Below are 22519 nucleotides of genomic sequence, written 5' to 3'. Positions count from 1 at the left end.
CCTGCCAGGAGCTATTTCTGAGCAGACAGCCAGGAGTAACCCCTGAGCACCGCTGGGTGTGGCCCAAAAACCAAAAAAAAAAAAAAAAAAAAAAGGAAAAAATTCATGATATATAAAAGAAATCAATGAAAAGAGCAGTAAACTAATGACATTAAAGCAAAGAATAAAGCTGTGAAAGAAGTAGATAAGACACTCAATAAAATTACACATTTTATTGAGAAGAACAGAGAAATTTACACAGCTAGATTTGGAGGATGTTCAAGTTAGAGAAAAATTAACACATTACAAGTAAAGCAAAAAAAAAACTGAAGAAATAACTTCAAAAAGATAAAATGTTGAAAAATTTAAAAGTGTGCCTGTAAGAGTGGAAAAAATTATAGCTGAAAAAAACTCAAGGAAATGCTCTAGAGAAGGAAAAAGAAAAAAAGGAAAAATTAAAGCAAGTTATGGTTAGCCTCAAACGGAAAATATAAGGGCTTCAGAAAGAAAAAGAAAGTCAAGAAAAAGAACTTATGGCTTTCAGCAAATCAGTAAATGAAGCATGTTCAAAGATAGATGTAGCTCAGTCAGAACTTGATAACTATCTTAGTCGTTCTAATACTGCAGTTTCTCAGTTAAGTAAGGCCCAGAAAGCTCTCGTCACAGCCTCTGAGGCTCTGAGAGAAAGGAAAGCTGCAATCCGAGAGATAGAGACAAAACTCCCTCAGAGTTAAGCAGGAATTAAAACAGAAAGAGCAAGAACTTAAAGAGCTTATACAAGAAGAAATAAATTGAAAAAGTTTGTTTCATGATTTTTTCCAAAAAGTTGAAGAACAGAGTTCCTTAACAATGAATCAAAATAGGGAGAAAGTCCTTGATGCAATGATTCAAGAAAAAAATTCTGGCAGAATTCCAGGAATATATGGATGATTGGGGGACTTAGGAGCAATTGATGAAAAGTATGGTATTGCTACAGATGACTGGATGTTACAACCATGAATGGGCAATACATATCTTAGGACCAATAAAAAAGCCCTACTCGAGGTTTTGGTCTACGATCTGTACAACAAACCTGTAATTCCAGAGGTCAGACTGAGACAATTGCAACTGAACGAATCTTCTGGAAACATAATGAAAGACTCTATCCCAGGCTCCATCCTAGGATCAGTGCAGTGACCAAGACCACCAACTACAGAAGACAGATTAAAATGACATTGAAGGAACAGAACTTCTAGAACCACAAAGAGAGACTTCATCATAAGCTCCATCCCTTGTATCTGTGCAGATACCAAGATCTCTAGATACAGAGGTCTGATTTTATCGCCCATGATGGAGCAGAAGTTTTCCATACACCATAAAAGCACCGAGGGGAGAGTAAATGAACATGCAAGGAGTCTATAGTTAATCCCATGACAGTATACTTCAAGGGTAGAGAAACCCTGTATCTCTTAGGCCAAGGGAATTCCCTTTCTAATAGTCCCAATATTTACTGTGCCTATGCAGAAAAAAAAAGCACAAAATAATCTTTTTTTAAATTTCTATTTTTTTTTACTTCTTTGTTTTGGTGTGGATATTGAAGTTGTGTCCAATTTTATTTTATTTTATTTTTCCTTTTTGAGCTCTGTCATGTTTTTATTTCAGGACCATGGCTATTATGTGGTGCTTGTCTTTATTGCTGTAGTGCCCACTGAATATTTTATTTGATATTTCTTTTTGTATTGTTGTGGCGTTTTAATTCCTTTTTCCCTTTCCTCTCTCAAACTAAGTTGAGAAGCTCTAGAAGGACTCTGTCCATTTTCGGCATATTTGATTTTTACCCCATCTTATTGCTTTTCTTTCCTTCAAACAAAACCACATAACTTGAACTATCTAGTTTCGCCTCTCAAATAGAGGGGGAAATAAGGGAGGGTACCAGGACCAAACAGATGTATGATCACTAAGTAGTAAGCCAGACACAGAGGGAACCACTTATTTTAGCAGCCCAGGGGGTGAGGGTGGGGGATATGGGAGGGGAGAGGGTGGGGGATATGGGATGCAACATGGGAATGGAGGTGGAGGGAGGACAAATTTGGTTATGGGAATTCCCCTGATTCAATGTTGATATATACCTAAAATATTACTGTGAAAGATATGTAAGCCAGTATGGTCAAAATAAAAATTTATATACATGTATATATAATAAAAGAAAAAACATTGTTTTAAATGATTAGAACAGAAAAATTGGGGAAAAGATAAAAAAAAAAAGATTTAAAAAAAGTATAGTATTGCTATTTCTTCTTGTCACACACTAGACTACATTGTTGTTGATTCTATTGATACAGCCCAAGAATGTGTAAACTTCCTTAAAAGACAAAATATTGGAGTTGCAACTATTATAGATTTGGATAAGATGGCAGTGTGGGCAAAGAAGATGTCCAAAATTTAAACTCCTGAAAATACTCCACTTTTATTTGACTTAGTAAAAGATGAGCAAGTCAGGGGCCGGAAAGGTGGCGCTAGAGGTAAGGTGTCTGCCTTGCAAGCGGATGGCCCCCGGTGTCCCATATGGTCCCCCCAAGCCAGGGGCGATTTCTGAGCGCATAGCCAGGAGTAACCCCTGAGCGTCAAACGGGTGTGGCCCAAAAACCAAAAAAAAAAAAAAAAGATGAGCAAGTCACCAAGCTTTTTACTTTGCTTTTCGCAACACCTTAGTAACTGACAAGTTACTAAGTTAGACCAAGTCACCAGAGTAGTATAGTAAAGCAAAAAGTGCTGGAAAGTGGTGACCTTGCAAGACCAGATCATCGAGCAGTCAGGGACTATGACTGATGGTGGCAACAGAGTGACAAAAGGCAGGATGGGGTCTTCAGTCATCATGGAGGTCTCCAAAGAGCAGGTAAATAATTAGAATTAGAGTTGCAGAAAGATTACCTAAAAGTGGCACAAATTCAAGAACAGAAAGTCCAACTGGAAGAAGCAGTATTTAAGTTAAGGCCAAGTGAGAGAGAAATGAAGAATAAGCCAGAGAAGTTCACCGCGAGCATCCAGCATATATCAGAGCAAGAAGACTATCTGTATGTACACGTTAAAGAACTTGAAGCTAATGTACTAGCTACAGCCCTGACAAAAAGAAGCAGAAATGACTAGAAGAAAATGTCAGCGCTTTCAAAATAGAGTATGACAACGTTACTAAGAGAGCTAGCTGGTAAGGCAGAGGCCGAAGTTAAAAAGTTACATGAGCTCATCATAGAAATCAATAACGATAACCTCAAGCACAACAAGACAAACTGGATAAAATGAAGAAGCAGCTGGATGAATGTGCTTCTTCCATTACAAAAGACCACGTATCTATCAAGACTGCAAACAAATCTTAAAAACGTACAAGACACTGTGTCTCGCACAGAGAAAGAAATCAAAGATACTGAGAAGGAAGTTAATGATTTAATAGCAGAACTAAAAAGTCTTAAAGACAAAGCAGCAGAAGTGGTAACAAGATACCAATGCTGCCGAGGAATCCTTACCAGAGATCCAGAAAGAACACCACAGTCTTCTCCAAGAACTACAATTGAGTCAAGAAAATGATCATGCTCTTCCAAAGCATGCACTCTGCAGGGCAGATCGCTCCACATTTAATGGTATGCTGAAACTAGAGGATGCTCCACATCAGCCTGACATCGATGAAAGAAATGCACAGAATCCAGTCTTTAAATATAAGAATCTGATACCAACAATAGCTAAAGTGTGAAAAAGTTTCACCGGGACCATAGAGAATGACTCGAGTTGGGACTGGTATGCCTGGAACCCAGAGTCGATCTTATGCCAATAAACTTCTGGGGTGAGGCCTTCTTGTAATCAGGTCAAGGATTTTTTTCCATTTTCTCCATTTTTCTGGACCTATGCATACAACGGCGATTGCCACTATCACACCTTTACTATAGTTTTTTACTCTTATCCTTTAAGGAAAAAAAAATACAACTTACTGAACTTAAAAACATAACTGTAGTAGAATGCCTGTCTCGAATACAGGCAGGGGATGGGAAGGGGGAGGGGGTAATGTTACACTGGTGAAGGGGGGTGTTTTGGTTATGACTGTAACCCAACTATGATCGTGTTACTTAAATAAAAAATACATTTAAAAAAAGAAAAAAAAAACATGCACTCAGTAATAAGTTGAAACTTGAACAATTAAATGGTCACATTGAAAATAACTCTAAAATAAAATATTGACAAAAGGGGCTTTCAAAAATATCACTGCATCCCATTGAAAAAAATTCTGTCAAGGACATTTCTTTTTTTTTTTTTTCAAGTTTTTCCCATCTTTAATAACCCATGCCCCAATGAACACAATATGTGTCTTATTACTTCTAAATGGCTCATTGACTCTTAACTTCAGTCTCCATTCAACAAATAATCCTAAAGACCTCTTGTGTGTTCAGAATTTTGTCTAGGGCTATAGGGATAATTCACAGCCATGAGGGGCGGGGTTCCAGACCATGGAGATGAAGCATATGCATAATACCATGAGTCACATGAAAATATTTCATTTTCTGCTTCATATAGTTATGTTTCCACTATATTGAAATTTTTCTATAAAGTGTACACTAGATGACATCCAAAAGAATAATAGTTATGTCTTAGTTAGGAATTACATTATTGTTAAAATGTGCCAATCATCTTCCCAGATTTTAGCAATCAGTCAATCAATCATTTTGCTGGTAGAGAGTCTTGCCTTTGTATTAATGACTGCTAACTGAGAGGGTGGGAATTACTGGAGATTGGAGTATCTTTTTTTTTTTTTTTTTTTTTTGGTTTTTGGGTCACACCCGGCAGTGCTCAGGGGTTATTCCTGGCTTCACGCTCAGAAATTGCTCCTGGCAGGCACAGGGGACCATATGGGACGCCGGGATTCGAACTGATGACCTCCTGCATGAAAGGCAAACGCCTTACCTCCATGCTATCTCTCCGGCCCCAGATTGGAGTATCTTAAAGTAAAACAAGAGTGAGGTTTTCTGGGGCCGGAGTGGTAACACAGTGGTAGGGCGTTTGCCTTGCACATGACCGACAAAGGAAGGATGCAGGTTCAATCCTCATCATCCTATATGGTCACCCAAACTAGGGGTGATTTCTGAGAACAGAGTCTGGAGTAACCCCTGAGTGCCAGGTGTGGTCAAAAACAAAAACAAAAATAAAAACAAACCCAAAAAAACCAAGAGTGAAGTTTTCTGCATTGTTGGCTATTTTTTTATTTGAAGGAGGAGCATGCTCAAATATTCACAGGGTTACTTCTGATTCTGTGCTCAGGAATGAATTTTGGCAAAGCTCAGGTCATCATATAGGTTATTAGAAAGCCAACCTGGGTTGGCTTGGTAAGGCAATTAAGGCAAGCACTCTACTCACTCTACTATCTTCCTGGTCCCTGCATTGTTGACTCTTTTTTTTTTTAATTTATTTAAACACCTTAATTACATACATGGTTGTGTTTGGGTTTCAGTCATGTAAAGAACACCACCCATCACCAGTGCAACATTCCCATCACCAATGTCCCAAGTCTCCCTTCGCCCCACCCGACCCCCGCCTGTACTCTAGACAGGCTCTCCATTTTCCTCATACATTCTCATTATTAGGACAGTTCAAAATGTAGTTATTTCCCTAACTAAACTCATCACTCTTTGTGGTGAGCTTCCTGAGGTGAGCTGGAACTTCCAGCTCTTTTCTCTTTTGTGTCTGAAAATTATTATTACAAGGGTGTCTTTCATTTTTCTTAAAACCCATAGATGAGTGAGACCATTCTGCGTTTTTCTCTCTCTCTCTGACTTATTTCACTCAGCATAATAGATGCCATGTACATCCATGTATAGGAAAATTTCATGACTTCATCTCTCCTGACAGCTGCATAATATTCCATTGTGTATATGTACCACAGTTTCTTTAGCCATTCGTCTGTTGAAGGGCATCTTGGTTGTTTCCAGAGTCTTGCTATGGTAAATAGAGCTGCAATGAATATAGGTGTAAGGAAGGGGTTTTTGTATTGTATTTTTGTGTTCCTAGGGTATATTCCTAGGAGTGGTATAGCTGGATCGTATGGGAGCTCGATTTCCAGTTTTTGGAGGAATCTCCATATCGCTTTCCATAAAGGTTGAACTAGACAGCATTCCCACCAGCAGTGGATAAGAGTTCCTTTCTCTCCACATCCCCGCCAACACTGTTTATTCTCATTCTTTGTGATGTGTGCCATTCTCTGGGGTGTGAGGTGGTATCTCATCGTTGTTTTGATTTGCATCTCCCTGATGATTAGTGATGTGGAACATTTTTTCATGTGTCTTTTGGCCATGTGTATTTCTTCTTTGTCAAAGTGTCTGTTCATTTCTTCTCCCCATTTTTTGATGGGGTTAGATGTTTTTTTCTTGTAAAGTTCTGTCAGTGCCTTGTATATTTTGGAGATTAGCCCCTTATCTGATGGGTATTGGGTGAATAGTTTCTCCCACTCAGTGGGTGGCTCTTGTATCCTGGGCACTATTTCCTTTGAGGTGCAGAAGCTTCTCAGCTTAATATATTCCCATCTGTTAATCTCTGCTTTCACTTGCTTGGAGAGTGCAGTTTCCTCCTTGAAGATGCCTGTAATGTCCTGGAGTGTTTTGCCTATGTGCTGTTCTATATATCTTATGGTTTTGGGGCTGATATCGAGGTCTTTAATCCATTTGGATTTTACCTTTGTACATGATGTTAGCTGGGGGTCTAAGTTTAATTTTTTGCAAGTGGCTATCCAATTCTGCCAACACCACTTGTTGAAGAGGCTTTCCCTGCTCCATTTAGGATTTCCTGCTCCTTTATCAAAAATTAGGTGGTTGTATCTCTGGGGAACATTTTCTGAGTATTCAAGCCTATTCCACTGATCTGAGGACCTATCCTTATTCCAATACCATGCTGTTTTGATAACTGTTGCTTTGTAGTACAGTTTAAAGTTGGGGAAAGTAATTCCTCCCATATTCTTTTTCCCAATGATTGCTTTAGCTATTTGAGGGTGTTTATTGTTCCAAATGAATTTCAAAAGTGTCTGATCCACTTCTTTGAAGAATGTCATGGGTATCTTTAGAGGGATGGCATTAAATCTGTATAATGCCTTGGGGAGTATTGACATTTTGATTATGTTAATCCTGCCAATCCATGAGCAGGGTATGCGTTTCCATTTCCGTGTGTCCTCTCTTATTTCTTGGAGCAGAGTTTTATAGTTTTCTTTGTATAGGTCCTTCACATATTTAGTCAAGTTGATTCCAAGATACTTGAGTTTGTGTGGCACTATTGTGAATGGGGTTGTTTTCTTAATGTCCATTTCATCCTTATTACTATTGGTATATAGAAAGGCCATTGATTTTTGTGTGTTAATTTTGTAGCCTGCCACCTTGCTATATGAGTCTATTGTTTCTAGAAGCTTTTTGATAGAGTCTTTAGGGTTTTCTAAGTAGAGTATCATGTCATCTGCAAACAGTGAGAGCTTGACTTCTTCCTTTCCTATCTGGATTCCCTTGATATCCTTTTCTTGCCTAATCGCTATAGCAAGAACTTCCAGTGCTATGTTGAATAGGAGTGGTGAGAGAGGACAGCCTTGTCTTGTGCCAGAATTTAGAGGGAAGGCTTTCAGTTTTTCTCCATTGAGGATAATATTTGCCACTGGCTTGTGGTAGATGGCCTTCACTATATTGAGAAAGGTTCCAACCATTCCCACCTTGCTGGGAGTTTTGATCAAGAATGGGTGTTGGACCTTATCAAATGCTTTCTCTGCATCTATTGATATGATCATGTGGTTTTTATTTTTCTTGTTATTGATGTTGTGTATTATGTTGATAGATTTACGGATGTTAAACCAGCCTTGCATTCCTGGGATGAAACCTACTTGATCGTAGTGGATGATCTTCTTAACGAGGCATTGAATCCTATTTGCCAGGATTTTGTTGAGGATCTTTGCATCTGCATTCATCAGTGATATTGGTCTGTAATTTTCTTTTTTGGTAGCGTCTCTGTCTGGTTTAGGTATCAAGGTGATGTTGGCTTCATAAAAGCTATTTGGAAGTGTTTCTGTTTGTTCAATTTCATGAAAGAGTCTTACCAAGATTGGCAGTAGTTCCTCTTGGAAAGTTTGATAGAATTCATTAGTGAATCCATCTGGACCTGGGCTTTTGTTTTTCGGCAGACATTTGATTACTGTTTTAATTTCATCAATGGTGATGGGGGTGTTTAGATATGCTACATCCTCTTCCTTCAACCGTGGAAGATTATAAGAGTCCAAGAATTTATCCATTTCTTCCAGGTTCTCATTTTTAGTGGCGTAGAGTTTTTCAAAGTAGTTTCTGATTACCCTTTGAATCTCTGTCATATCAGTAGTGATCTCTCCTTTTTCATTCCTGATACGAGTTATCAAGTTTCTCTCTCTCTCTTTCTTTGTTAGGTTTGCCAGTAGTCTATCAATTTTGTTTATTTTTTCAAAGAACCAACTTCTGCTTTCGTTGATCTTTCGGATTGTTTTTTGAGTTTCCACTTCCTTGATTTCTGCTCTCAGCTTTGTTATTTCCTTCTGTCTTCCTATTCTTGGGTCCTTTTGTTGAGCATTTTCTAGTTCTATTAGCTGTGTCATTAAGCTACTCAGGTAAGCTCCTTCTTCCTTCCTGATGTGTGCTTGCAAAGCTATAAATTTTCCTCTCAGTACTGCTTTTGCTGTGTCCCATAAGTTCTGAGAGTTTGTGTCTTGATTGTCATTTGTTTCCAGGAACCTTTTTATTTCCTCCTTGATTTCATCTCGGACCCACTGGTTATTGAGCATGAGGCTGTTTAACTTCCAGGTGTTAAAGTGTTTCTTCTGAGTCCCTTTGGAGTTCACAAATAATTTCAGAGCCTTGTGGTCAGCGAAGGTAGTCTGCAAAATTTCTATCCTCTTGATCTTATGGAGGTATGTTTTATGTGCCAGCATGTAGTCTATCCTGGAGAATGTCCCATGTACATTGGAGAAGAATGTGTATCCAGGTTTCTGGGGATGGAGTGTCCTATATATATCCACTAGGCCTCTTTCTTCCATTTCTCTCCTCAGGTCTAGTATATTCTTGTTGGGTTTCAGTCTGGTTGACCTGTCCAGTGTTGACAAAGCCGTGTTAAGGTCCCCCACAATTATTGTGTTGTTGTTTATATTATTTTTCAGATTTGTCAACAGTTGTATTAAATATTTTGCTGGCCCCTCATTTGGTGCATATATGTTTAGGAGAGTGAATTCTTCCTGCTCTACGTACCCCTTGATTAATATAAAATGTCCGTCTTTGTCCCTTACAACCTTCCTGAGTATAAAGTTTGCATTATCTGATATTAGTATGGCCACTCCAGCTTTTTTATGGGTGTTGTTTGCTTGGATAATTTTTCTCCAGCCTTTTATTTTGAGTCTATGTTTGTTCTGACTATTCAGGTGCGTTTCTTGTAGGCAGCAGAAGGTTGGATTGAGTTTTTTGATCCATTTAGCCACTCTGTGTCTCTTAACTGGTGCATTTAGTCCATTGACGTTGAGAGAAAGAATTGTCCTGGGATTTAACGCCATCTTTATTTCAAAATTTGGTGTGTCTTTTGGGTAGTCTTGTCTTAGATTAGGTCTTTCAGTTTTTCTCTTAAGACTGGTTTTGTGTCTGTGAAGTTTCTGAGCTGTTTTTTGTCTGTGAAACCATGTATTCTTCCGTCAAACCGGAAAGTGAGTTTTGCTGGGTATAGTATTCTGGGTGAAGCATTCATTTCATTCAGTCTTGTCACAATATCCCACCACTGCTTTCTGGCATTGAGTGTTTCTGGTGACAGGTCTGCTGTAAATCTCAGGGAAGCTTGCTTGAACGTGATTTCCCCTTTTGATCTTGCTGTTTTCAGAATTCTGTCTCTATCTGTGGGATTTGTCATTGTGATTAGGATGTGTCTTGGGGTGGTTTTTCTGGGGTCTCTTTTGGTTGGTACTCTTCGGGCATGCAGGATTTGATCACATATATTCTTTAGCTCTGGAAGTTTCTCTTTAATGATGTTCTTGACCATTGATTCTTCCTGGAAATTTTCTTCCTGGGTCTCTGGGACACCAATGATTCTTAAGTTGTTTCTGTTGATCTTATCATAGACTTCTATTTTCGTCTGTTCCCATTCTTTGACTAATTTTTCCATTGTCTGCTCATTTGCTTTAAGTTTTTTGTCCAATCTCTCCTGCTGTATGGAATTGTTATGTATCTCATCTTCCACAGCACCAAGTCTATTCTCAGCTTCTGATACCCTGTCCCAGAGCTTATCCATTTTGTCATTCACTTCGTTTACTGACTTTTTCAGTCCTGTTAGTTGACATGTTATTTCAGTTTGGAGTTTTGTGATTTCTGCCTTCATATTTTCTTGGTTCTTATTAGTGTTCTGTTCAACTCGATCCATGGTTTCTTGGAGTCTGTTGAGCATCTTCCATATTGCTAGTCTAAAGTCCTTATCTGAGAGGTTGATTAGTTGGTCAGTCATTATCTGGTCCTCAGAATTGTCATCTTCATTCTCTATGTCTGATGCTGGCCTGCGTTGTTTCCCCATTGTCACACTTGTATTGTGGGTTTTTCTACGTGTTGTGGTGGTATTCATTGTCTATATGATGTAGGCAGCACACTCCTCTGGCTCCTCCCTTTCTGGATGGGCTGACTTGCCTCTAAGGGAGGGGAGTCCTCCGTGGATGAAGCCTCACACTGGGTCAAATCTTAGGCCCGAGCATGCAACAGAGAAGACAGTCCAGAGAGAAATGTTTGCTTCTGTGATATAGTGCCGTTCTTAGTGTGATTTTTCCTTCTTGTTGCAATGGAGTTCTTTCCTTAGAAAGAGTGCACGGCCGCGTAGCGAAGCGGAGCTGGCCGTGCTCCTCTGGAGCCTCTTTTTGCCCCACTCGCAAGAGTTTCACGCAAGAGGACAGTAGACAGACATAGACAGGTCACACTCACAGTCTTTCACAGTTGAGCCCCACTGGGCCGGTGTACTTTCGCGGATTTTCCCCGCCTGGTGTCACACACAGGGAGCCGGCTTTTGCAAAGCTTAGCCGGTTTTTATGCTCTTGTCAAGGACATTTCAATTCTAAGCCCAGCGGACCTTGAAGCCATCAAGAACCCGGATTCTATCACAAGTCAGATTGCACTTTTGGAAGCCTAATGTCATGAAATGAAGTTGAACATCTGCGCCATTGCTGAGTATAGGAGAGGAAGAATCATATTTACGAGTAGCTGAGTTGGACAAAATTACTTGTGAAAGAGATCATTTCAGACAGGCATATGAAGATCTTCAGAAGGCAATGGCTTAATGTATTTATGGCAGGTTTTTATATAATATCAAACAGGAAAATTACCAGATGCTTACTCTGGGAGGTGATACTGCACTGGAGCTAGTGGGCAGGTTGGACCCTTTCTCTGAAGGGATCATGTTCAGTGTTCATCCAGCAAAGAAAAGTTGGAAGATCTTTAACCTTTGGGGGGGGAGGAGAAAACATTCAGTTTTTTGGCATTGGTCTTTGCTCTTCACCATTACAAACCCACACCCCTGTACTTCATGGATGAGATTGATGCAGCCCTTGATTTTAAGGATGAGTCCATTGAAGAGCCTGGAGCGGTGGTGCAGTGGTAGGGCTTTTGCCTTGCACGTGGCTGACCTACGATGAACCACTGTTTGATCCCCAGTGTCCCGTATGATCCCCCAAGCCAGGAGCGGTTGCTGAATCCATAGCCAAGAATAACACCTGAGCATCACATGGTATGCCTCCCCTGAAAAAGTAATGTGTCCATTGTTGCATTTTACATCTATGAACAAACAAAAATGCTCAATTCATCATCATCTACCTTCAAAATAATATGCTTGAAATTTCAGGTAGATTTACTGGAATTTACAGAACAAAGTGGTGCAGTAAACACAAAAGAAACTGCATCTAGAGGACTGTCAACTTTGGATACATCCATATCAAATTGAGTCTGCATATCCAGTGTATTATGTTTTGGGTTTGGTTTTGAGAGCACTCCTGGCAATTTGGCATATGGAATGGCAGGGACAGATCTGAGATCAGCCACTTGCAAGGCAAATGCCCCTGCCCACTCTTTTGCTCCAGCCCCTGTATTACTAATTTTCTTTTGAAAATAAATTGTAAGTTCTCGGGGCTGGGAAGGTGGCGCTAGAGGTAAGGTGTCTTCCTTGCAAGCTAGCGTAGGACGAACCGCGGTTCGATCACCCAGCGTCCCATATGGTCCCCCCAAGCCAGGAGTGATTTCTGAGCACATAGCCAGGAGTAACCCCTGAGCGTCAAATGGGTGTGGCCCCCCCCCAAAAAAAAACAAAAAAAATTGTAAGTTCTATAAAAAAAAAAATATATATATATATATATATATATATATATATTATAAACTCATGAAAGGGGCCTGGTAGAAGCTCACTATGGTGTTGGTTATGAATCTGATGGTAGATGTGGTGTCTTTGGTAGGAGAAGGCTCTAAAATTCAGTAGAAAGTGGGCTACAGTTCTTAAGAGGAGAGAGAGCAAGGAGTTGCCAGGAAAGCTTCAGGGTTACTTTAAGACCATCACCCCAAATTCATTACAAAGCTACAAAGGTATTCCGCAGAAGAAGCAATAATCTGTACTCAGAAAAAGTTGGGTGTTTTTTGTTTTGGGAGTTTTTTTGTTTTGTTTTGTGTGTGTGTGTGTGTGTGTGTGTGTGTGTGTGTGTGTGTGTGTGTGTGTGTTTTGGGGGAGAGAGTTTGGTCCACACTGGTGATGCTCAGGAGTTATTCCTGGCTATGTGCTCAGAAATCGCTCCTGGCTTGGTGAACCATATGGACACCAGGGAATCGAACCAGGGTCAGCATCCTAGGTTAGCACGTGCAAGGCAAACTCCCTACCGCTTGCTCTACCACTCTGGTCCCCTCAAAAAAAGTTTTAAAGTTATTGTAAACAAACACCTGCTGAAAAAGGAAAAGAAACACCTGCTGACTAATAGTTTAAAGGGATTCTTTTCTCCTGTTTCCAAGCCATAAAATGGATGAGCACTGACATGTAGAGAGAATAGAAATTTATAATGAGGGGTGACTAAAGCAATAGTACAATGGAAATAAAAAGAAAGAAAATAAAAGAAAAAGGAAGGAAGGAAGGAAGGAAGGAAGGAAGGAAGGAAGGAAGGAAGGAAGGAAGGAAGGAAGGAAGGAAGGAAGGAAGGAAGGAAGGAAGGAAGGAAGGAAGGAAGGAAGGAAGGAAGGAAGGAGAGAAAGAAAGAAAGAAAGAAAGAAAGAAAGAAAGAAAGAAAGAAAGAAAGAAAGAAAGAAAGAAAGAAAGAAAGAAAGAAAGAAAGAAAGAAAGAAAGAAAGAAAGAAAGAAAGAAAGAAAGAAAGAAAGAAAGAAAGAAAGAAAGAAAGAAAGAAAGAAAGAAAGAAAGAAAGAAAGAAAGAAAGAAAGAAAGAAAGAAAGAAAGAAAGAAAGAAAGAAAGAAAGAAAGAAAGGAAGAAAGAAAGACGTTAGGGAGGGTGGGATGAAGAGAGGGAGGGAGAAGGAGAAAGAAAGTGTTTCACTGTTACATGGGATGTAAATGATCAAAACAGGGGAACTAACAAGGCCAAACAGAAACCATTTTTTGGATTTTAAATTGCCAAAGAAGGGAGGGGCTGAAAGATGGGAGGGAGGCCAATTGAGTGTGGTGGGAGGCTGTGATAACATACATTTGATGAGATATGAAACTATTCTTCTAAAACAGAAGCAATCTCATAACTCATCATTTTATTTTTTGAAAACTGTAAGCAAACTAGACTTTGCAGATATCTATAAGACAGTTCACTAATACAATACAATAATACAATACACATTCTTAATTGCAGTGAACATTTTCAAAATAGAAAAAAGTGAAAGCTAGAATCACCAGATGGCATAGCAATCAGAGTATTTGATATAAAGATATAAAACATATATTCACCAAAAATAACACACATTAAGTTATTATAATAGCAGTATTACTCATGAAAATTCAAATAAAGATCTGGAACAATAGTACAATGAGTAGGGCACTTGCCTTACATTTGGCCAACGCAGGTTCAATCCCTGTCATATCATATGATCCCAAGTACCATCAGGAGTGATTCCTGAGTACAGAGCCAAAAGTAAGCCCTGAGCATTATCAGGTGTGCTTGCCTACCCCCCCCCAAATTAATAAACTTCAATAAAAGAACGCAATCTCAATGTCCAACAGCTGACAAATGTAGATAAACAACTATGCTATGTCCATCAATTGAATACTATTCAGCCATAAAAATGGTTAAAGGCAGTCGCCATGTTCAAGCTGGGCCAGCTCCGGAGACTGACTCTTTTTCTCAAACGAGATATAAACTGAGCTGTGAAAGCTTTTGGCTAAACTGGCCTATGCAGCACAAAGCTGGTCATCTCAGGAGGAGAGGGTGGCCAAGCCCCCACCCTGCCAAAGTCACACTTGCTGCCTCCCTCACGCAAAATCACTGTTTCCTCAATGACCTGCCTCATCACTGACCTTCTACAATTTCCTATGGGGACACTGATCAGACACTGATGATATACTGGCCAGGTATGCTAGTTATTGGGCTGATATCAACAGGGCTTTTTATTTGGAATGAGTGTGAGCACCCTTCCCTGTATCTTCCTTCTTCCAGGAAAGCCTAGCGTCTGTAATTATGCCCATAAATGGAGTTGCCATGCTCAAACTGGGCCTTCTTCAGGAGGCCCCTAAAACTCGTAGTATCAAAGCTTATCGTTTCTGGACAACTTCCTTTGTTTGATGCTGTCATTTCTAAAGGAATACCCCAATTTAACAGGCTAGACATCTAACAAGAGCTTACTTAACCTTCTGTCATTATATTAATGCCATTACGTTAATTATTAGCGATACAATAATTTTCACAGATGAACTTGCTACTCTATTTTCAATTTTTTCTTTCTTTTCTTTTTTTTCTCTTACATTCTACTTTTCTTTCCTTTTTTTTCAATAACTTTGCTTTCACTTATCTGGAAACACATGTATTATGATCAACTATGTCAACTAAGGGATGCATTTTCTTTAAATAAGTCAAAAATAAAGTACTAATACATGTACCACATGACTGAATCTTAAAAACATTATATTCAAGAATTCAAACATAATCTCACTTACCTGAGGTGTATATATAATAATTAAACAGGGGAATGCAACATATCCAAAAGTGAGTTCATTGATTACTCTGGAATCTAGATCATAGAAATGAGAAAGATAGGGAAGGAAAGAAATGGATGAGAGAAGGAAGAAGAGGTTGATGGGAGTAACAGAGGTTGGGATTAGAGGTCTTGGGTATATCAGTGGTATAGAAGTGAGGTATATATAACTAAACCACAATATTAGTAACACTATCAGCAGATTCCCAAACTACAATAATTAAACTAAAAATTCTGCCTGTTAATGATGCATGCTGACAGGTGGAAGAGAACCTGAGAATATTGGTGGAGGGAAGTTTACACTGTAGGGAGGGGTGGTGTTAGAACATTGTATGCCTGAATCTCTATTATGAACAGTTTTATAAATCGCAATGCCATAATAGAATGAATAATTCAAATACAAAGGTACAGATAATATAAGATTCATTTATATGAAATGTCTTGATTAAGCTAATCTATGGAGACAGAAAAGAGATTAATGTTGGCCAAGGGGATGAGGGAGGGAGAATTTGGAGCAATTGCTGAACCTTTCGCTTTGATGGTCAGGGCATCAAAATTTCCATTATTGGAGATAAAGGAAGTAATCTGGAATAAGATGATGGAGTTTACACAACCTTGTGATGCATTAAAAACAATCATTTTGGGGCCAGAGAGATAGCACAGTGGTAGGGCATTTGCCTTAGACACAGAAGGACAGTGGTTTAAATCCCGGCATCCCATATGGTCCCCCGAGTCTGCCAGGAGCAATTTCTGAGCACTGAGTCACTAACCCCTGAGCACTACCAGGTGTGACCAAAAATAATAAATATAAACAATCATTTTAACATAATACCAACTGTTATGTCATGTGAATCTTCTGCATTTAATAAATAAAAATAAAAACTTTGATTAAATAAATGTTTGTTTTCTCACACAAAAATTATGAAGTAGAACCAGAGAGACAAATCAAAGAGATGAAGTAGAGAATTTACATGCAGGAGGGCTGGGTTCTATCCTCTGTGTTTTTACACAGTTCTTCTGAGCACCACCAGGAATGACTACTAAGCACTACCAGAGCAAACAAAACCAACCAAAAACCAGAACCAACAAAAACGCTTGAGATATGGAAAGCTATGAGGTTCCTGGATACTGTCTTAAGGGGTCCTCCACTTTGGCATCCCTTCATAGTTTAATATTCTCAGAGTGGTCCCAGAGAGATAGCACAGTGGTGTTTGCCTTGCAAGCAGCCGATCCAGGACCAAAGGTGGTTGGTTCGAATCCCGGTGTCCCATATGGTCCCCCGTGCCTGCCAGGAGCTATTTCTGAGCAGACAGCCAGGAGTAACCCCTGTGCAACGCCGGGTGTGGCCCAAAAACCAAAAAAAAAAAAAAAAAAAATTCTCAGAGTTTAACCTGGTATCCTTAGCTTAGGATTCAGATTAGAGGAACAAAAAATACCAGTGAATTGTATCTAAAACAAATTTCTCAGAATCTATTGCAATCTATTTCTACCTATAACTTGCTGTCCATAATGGAACCAGATGGTGATACCAACAAGATGGGAGGCCAGAAAATATCAAGCTACTTTTAATACTAATAGCAAGTCCTTAGCGGAAAAGTCTTTGAAAAGTGGAGAGTAAGAATATAGGGGGACTAGCAGTCCCCAGTATACAGGGAAAGGGATATAGTTCAAAGTATATATCAAAGCATATATTTTTGGAATATACTTTGAATTACAAAGTTCAAAAAGTCTAAAATAGTAGTTATAGAGTAGCTCTAACTCTCTAGAGCAAAAGGCAGAAAAATCGCAGGAAAATATTTTTAGGGGATATTTTGAAGATTTTTTAAGTATTTTTAAGTAGAATTGAGAAATCACCTGACATACTCAAACCCGTAAATAGAAATATTATGAATCTAGTAAAGACTTTCTGAAAAACAGTAATAGCTACTTAGAAAACCAAGTAAATGTTATGGTTTATATTTATTTAATAAATAATATGAAATTGCATTTCAAAAGTCAATATTTAATATGTTACATGTATTATTGACATAGTCATAAAATTGCACAGCAATTATGTGTTCGACTGTGCTAATGCCTACATAGAAGAAATCTACAGAGAGGTGGATGAAAAAGTATTACTTCTTGGGGCCATAGAGAGAGCACTGTGGGTAGAGAGACCACTTGCCTTGCACATGGCCAACATATGATCGAACACACAGTTCAATCCCTGGCATCCCATATGGTCCTCCAAACATCACCAAGAGTGATTTCTAAGCACAAATCCAGGAGTAACCCCAAGCATTTTCAAGGCTGGTTGAAAAAACAAAAACAATATCAGCAAGGGGACTTCTGAGAATTATATTATGGGTGATTGTCCTTCCACTGTAACTTTACCTTGTCCTCTTTCTTTGCATCCTTGTTCTCATAATTAAAAATAAAAAAATTTAAAAAAAAGTGCTCTTTCTTGATCTAGTCAAAGTGAATCATTTCTGACATTAATAAACAAGAAATAACAATATAAAAGTAATATTTAGAAAAAGTATAAAATAAATATTTAGATAGGGGAAATAGCCAAACTATGGATAACCAATTGAAAGTCATGGTCTTTTTTTTTAATCTTAAAAAAAAAATACCTTGGGGCTGAGCAGTGGTGCAAGCAGTAAGGCTTCTGCCTTGCCTGCACTAGCCTAAGACAGACCGAGGTTTGATGCCCTGGCATCCTATATAGTCTACCAAGCCAGGAGCAATTTCTGAGCACAGAGCCAGGAATAATCCCTGAGCATCACCAGGTGTAGCCCAAAAACCCAAAATAATAATAATAATATTAATAAATAAAATAAATACCTTTACTAATATATTATTCAGGTATCATATTTTACACATTTTAATGTACAAGTCATTGTTTTCTTAGTCTACTCACCAAAGTGCACAACCACCACTGCAATAAGTTATCAAATATTTTTCATCATTTCCAGAAGATCCATATTCAGTAGCAGTCATTTCCCATTATGACTGTCCCTCACCCTAAGCAGGAAACTACCAAAGTGGTTTTTGTTTCTGTGGCTTTTCTTATTTTGAGAATTTCTTATAGGACACTGGTGGTGAAATTGGCCCTGATTTATTGTATGTCTGAAACCCAACTGTGAAGGATTTTGTAAATCACAATGCTTTCAATAAAATCATATTAAATACATAAAAGAAAGAAAATAGACTTAAAGTTTGCAAAAATAAAACAATTAATATGCATAATCAGTATACTCTGCTATAAATAAATTAAATATATTTGTATACTATATACTATAAATAAATCAGTATTTATTATACTATACTATAAATAAATAAAAATATATAAACTATACTATAAATATCATATATACTATACTCTATATTCTATATATATATATTTATATACTATAATAAATCAAAATATCTCCTATAATGTAAATGGATTTTATTTCATCGCTTGAAGCAAAAATCTGAAGATTCTCAAAAAAGAAATTCTGAATCTAGACTATCATGTAGAATTAGGCCTGGATTTTTTGTTTTGTTTTGTTTTTTGGTTTTTTTTTTGTTTTTGTATTTTTTGGGCCACACCCAGTGTTGCTCAGGGGTTACTCCTGGCTGTCTGCTCAGAAATAGCTCCTGGCAGGCACGGGGGACCATATGGGACACCGGGATTCAAACCAACCACCTTTGGTCCTGGATAGGCTGCTTGCAAGGCAAACGCCACTGTGCTATCTCTCCAGGCCCAAGCCTGGATTTTTAATTTACTGTCTTTCTCAATAAATTTAGAACAGTCCAGTCTCTCTATATAGAAAAAATATACATATATCTAAATAAAATGTCTGATAGTCTTGCATCTGATTCTCTGCCTTAACATTGTGTTTTCAAGATTCGTTCATGTTGTGACATGTTTCTGTACTTCATTTGTTAAAATTGCCACATGATGTTCTTTTGTATGGATAGACTACTTTTTAGCTAGCTTCACGTATTTTAGTTAACTTCACTTGCCAGGGGGCAAAGCATGGTGGTATAAAATGCACTCTAGGGCTGTTAGTGGTTGGAAGAGTCCTGACTCGTTGTATATCTCAAATACAACTCTGAAGGACTCTGTTGATCACAATTGTTTCAATAAAATAAAATTTTAAAAAAAACTTGTGCTCCAGATGTTCATAGCAGCATCATTCCTAAAAATCCAGAAGTGGAAGTCATGTTTTTAAGATAAGGATTGAAAACAAACATGTTATAAACTTTCAATTCTTTTAACAATATATATGAACATTCTTTCATAACTTTTATTTTTGCTAGTACCAAGGATCGAACTTGGAGTTTCACACGTGCTGATATTTTCTTTTAGTTTTGAAAGGATCACTAATACTTTAATTCATAAATATTCTAATTCCCAACTTCCAATTACAAATTATACTTTTTCCCCACAAATAGTAACAGTAGTAAGTAGTAGTGTGGAGGAGGAGAAATAACCTAGTTAACATATCAAAACTAGACTGACATTAAAATATTTTTCTCTTCCAGCTACTAAAATATTTTAAAGTCCTTAGATAAAGAAGAAGCTAATTTTATCTTTGCATTTCTTTTGACTAAAAAAACTACCACTAAGTTGAAGGGCGAGTGTTTTTCTTAACTATTGTCTCAACTTCAAATTTTCCATCCAATCAAACTTATGAATAATTCATAATGGCTACATAAAAAGGATTAGTGTGCCTCGCTCTCAAAGCCTACAGATCTCATCATCAGAGAAGATGTCGTGCTCTTATGCCAATGCCCTAGGAAAAATGATCCAACTTGCAGACAAGTTTTAAGCCCCTTGAACCCAGAGTTTGAACACGTGTAGGCCATGTCGTCCAACAGAATGTCACCTCTCTCATCGTGTTGGCTGGTTTCTTTTGCACCTACCTGTGCTTTCCCTGTCATCTCTTAGGCTATAACTTTATTTTCAGTAACCGCAGTGAAAGAGTCTCAGAGAAACAACCTCATTATCTGTAGTGTTGTAACAACAGTTAGAAACTGAATGACATTCAATTAAAATGATATTAGCAGCTCAGGAGTGATTTTGTTTAATATACTCCTACTCAGATGTAAAAACATTAGCGACTTCTTTAAATTGGACCTCATAATGTCTCACTCCTACTCGAATGCAATGAAATTAAAGACTTTGGTGCCTAAATACCGCTTAATTTACTCCTACCCATCCATAATGACATTAAAGATGCTTTAGGGTAGATAGTGTTTCCAATCAATTTTATTCCAAAGAAATCGGAGCTCCCAGGTACTATTATTAAGCATATAATAAAATTACACAAGAAATATATCTTGACAAGTGGGGATAGGGTGGTTTCCAGTAAAATTAAAAAGTAATCATTTTTGTTTTTATGCAAGGATATTAAAAAGTAATATCTCAAACGAAAGATTTTGTAAAGTTTTCGTCTGTTTAAGTAACTATGTGATTTTGGGCCTGTTAAAGAAATATGTATTGTTGCACATACATTTGAGATGAATTTCAGTTGATTATGGCATGTGATTGGTTTATTTCTGAAAAGAAAATCTAGCTTGAACATGACTTAGGGAAAAGCAAAAATAGTAATTTTTTAAATATTTTTTACCATTACTTTAAACAATAAAATCTTTGGATTTCTTTTATTCTCTGAAATGACAATGTTAATCAAAGCAGGTTTGGCATCAGAGATATAGTTTCGGGGTTAAGGTGCTTGGCTTGCAAGAGGCCAATATAATTTCAATTCCCAGTACCACATGAATATGTGACTCAAGTGATCTTTGAGAATAGAGCGGGGAGTAAGCCCTAAGCTGTCAGGAGAGATGAAGTCATGAAATTTTCCTATACATGGATGTACATGGAATCTATTATGCTGAGTGAAATAAGTCAGAGAGAGAAAAACGCAGAATGGTCTCACTCATCCATGGGTTTTAAGAAAAATGAAAGACATTCTTGCAATAATAATTTTCAGACACAAAAGAGAGAAAGGCTGGAATTTACAGCTCACCTCAGGAAGCTCACCACAAACAGGGATGAGTTTAGTTAGAGAAATAACTATGTTTTGAACTATCCTAATAATGAGAATATACGAGGGACATAGAAAGCCTATCTAGAGTACAGGCAGGGGTTGGGTGGGGAGGAGGGAGATTTGGGACATTGGTGATGGGAATGTTGCACTGGTGATGGGTGGTGTTCCTCACATGACTGAAACCCAAACACAATCATGTATGGTTTAAATAAAATATATTAAAAAAAGACAAAAAATAAAGAAAAGCTAGGTGAGGGTCCAAAATCAAGGAATAAATAAAAATTAAATTATTAGTTTATATTTGCTTGAGACAGTAGGAATTGAATAAAAATTTGTTGATAGAATCAAATCTATAATCAACAATAATAGTTAACATTATTTATAAAGTTCTTATGTGCCGACATTATGCTGAGCATTTTGGATGCTTAAACTCTTTAATCCTTTAAATTAGTAAATTAGTATTGTGAGTTTACAGAAAAAATAAAGTAATAGATGTTGTAAATTGCATTTTTTGAGATTTCATTTAGGTTAAAAGCCTTTATTTTAAAAAATAGGAGAAGGATGAATAAGGGAATCACTCATGTAATTCCTTTAGGGGGGGCATACCTGGTGGTGTTCAGGGGTTACTTTTCTTTTCCAGAGGTTATTCTTGGCTCTGTACTCAGAAATTGCACCTATTGGACTCAGGAGACCATATGGGATGCCAAGAATCAAACCCAGATCAGCCACACTCAAGTACATACAAAGAACACATACATTCAAACTATTTCAATGTAAAAACATAGTATTTTATTTAAAATATTTTAGATTAAAAAATAACATTTTATGAGCTACCAACTCATACCATAGAGACTGGCACACATCATAAAGAACAAGAACCATCAGTGCTGGTAGGTATGTGGAGAGAAGAAACTCTTATTCGCTGCTGGTAGGAATGCTGTCTAGTCCAGTCTTTATGGAAAACAATATGGAGATGCCTCAAAAAACTGGAAGTTGAGCTCCCATACTATTCAGTTATACCACTCCTAAGGATATACCCTAGGAACACACAAAAAAAAATACAAAAATCCCTTCTTCACATCTATATTCATCACAGCACTTTTTACAATAGCCAGATTCTGGAAACAACTAAGATGCCCTTCAACAGATAAATAGCTAAAGAAACTGTGGTACACATACACAATGGAATATGATGCAGTCGTCAGGAGAGATGAAGTCATGAAATTTTCCTATACATGGATGTACATGGAATCTATTATGCTGAGTAAAATAAGTCAGAGGGAGAGAGAAAGATGCAGAATGGTCTCACTCATCTATGGGTTTTAAGAAAAATT

General features: G+C 37.8%; 1 pseudogene; it reads left to right on the top strand.

The window, feature by feature from the left end:
- The window catches only part of LOC125995009 (structural maintenance of chromosomes protein 4-like), a 15470-nt pseudogene extending 3527 nt beyond the window's left edge, over nt 1-11943 (top strand).
- Nucleotides 11944-22519: the final 10576 nt, after the last annotated feature.

Source organism: Suncus etruscus, chromosome 17 (assembly GCF_024139225.1).
Source record: "Suncus etruscus isolate mSunEtr1 chromosome 17, mSunEtr1.pri.cur, whole genome shotgun sequence".
In the NCBI taxonomy this organism is placed as follows: Eukaryota; Metazoa; Chordata; class Mammalia; order Eulipotyphla; family Soricidae; genus Suncus; species Suncus etruscus.
The sequence above is the reverse complement of the archived record's forward strand: the minus strand, read 5'-3'. Positions and strand labels throughout refer to the sequence as shown.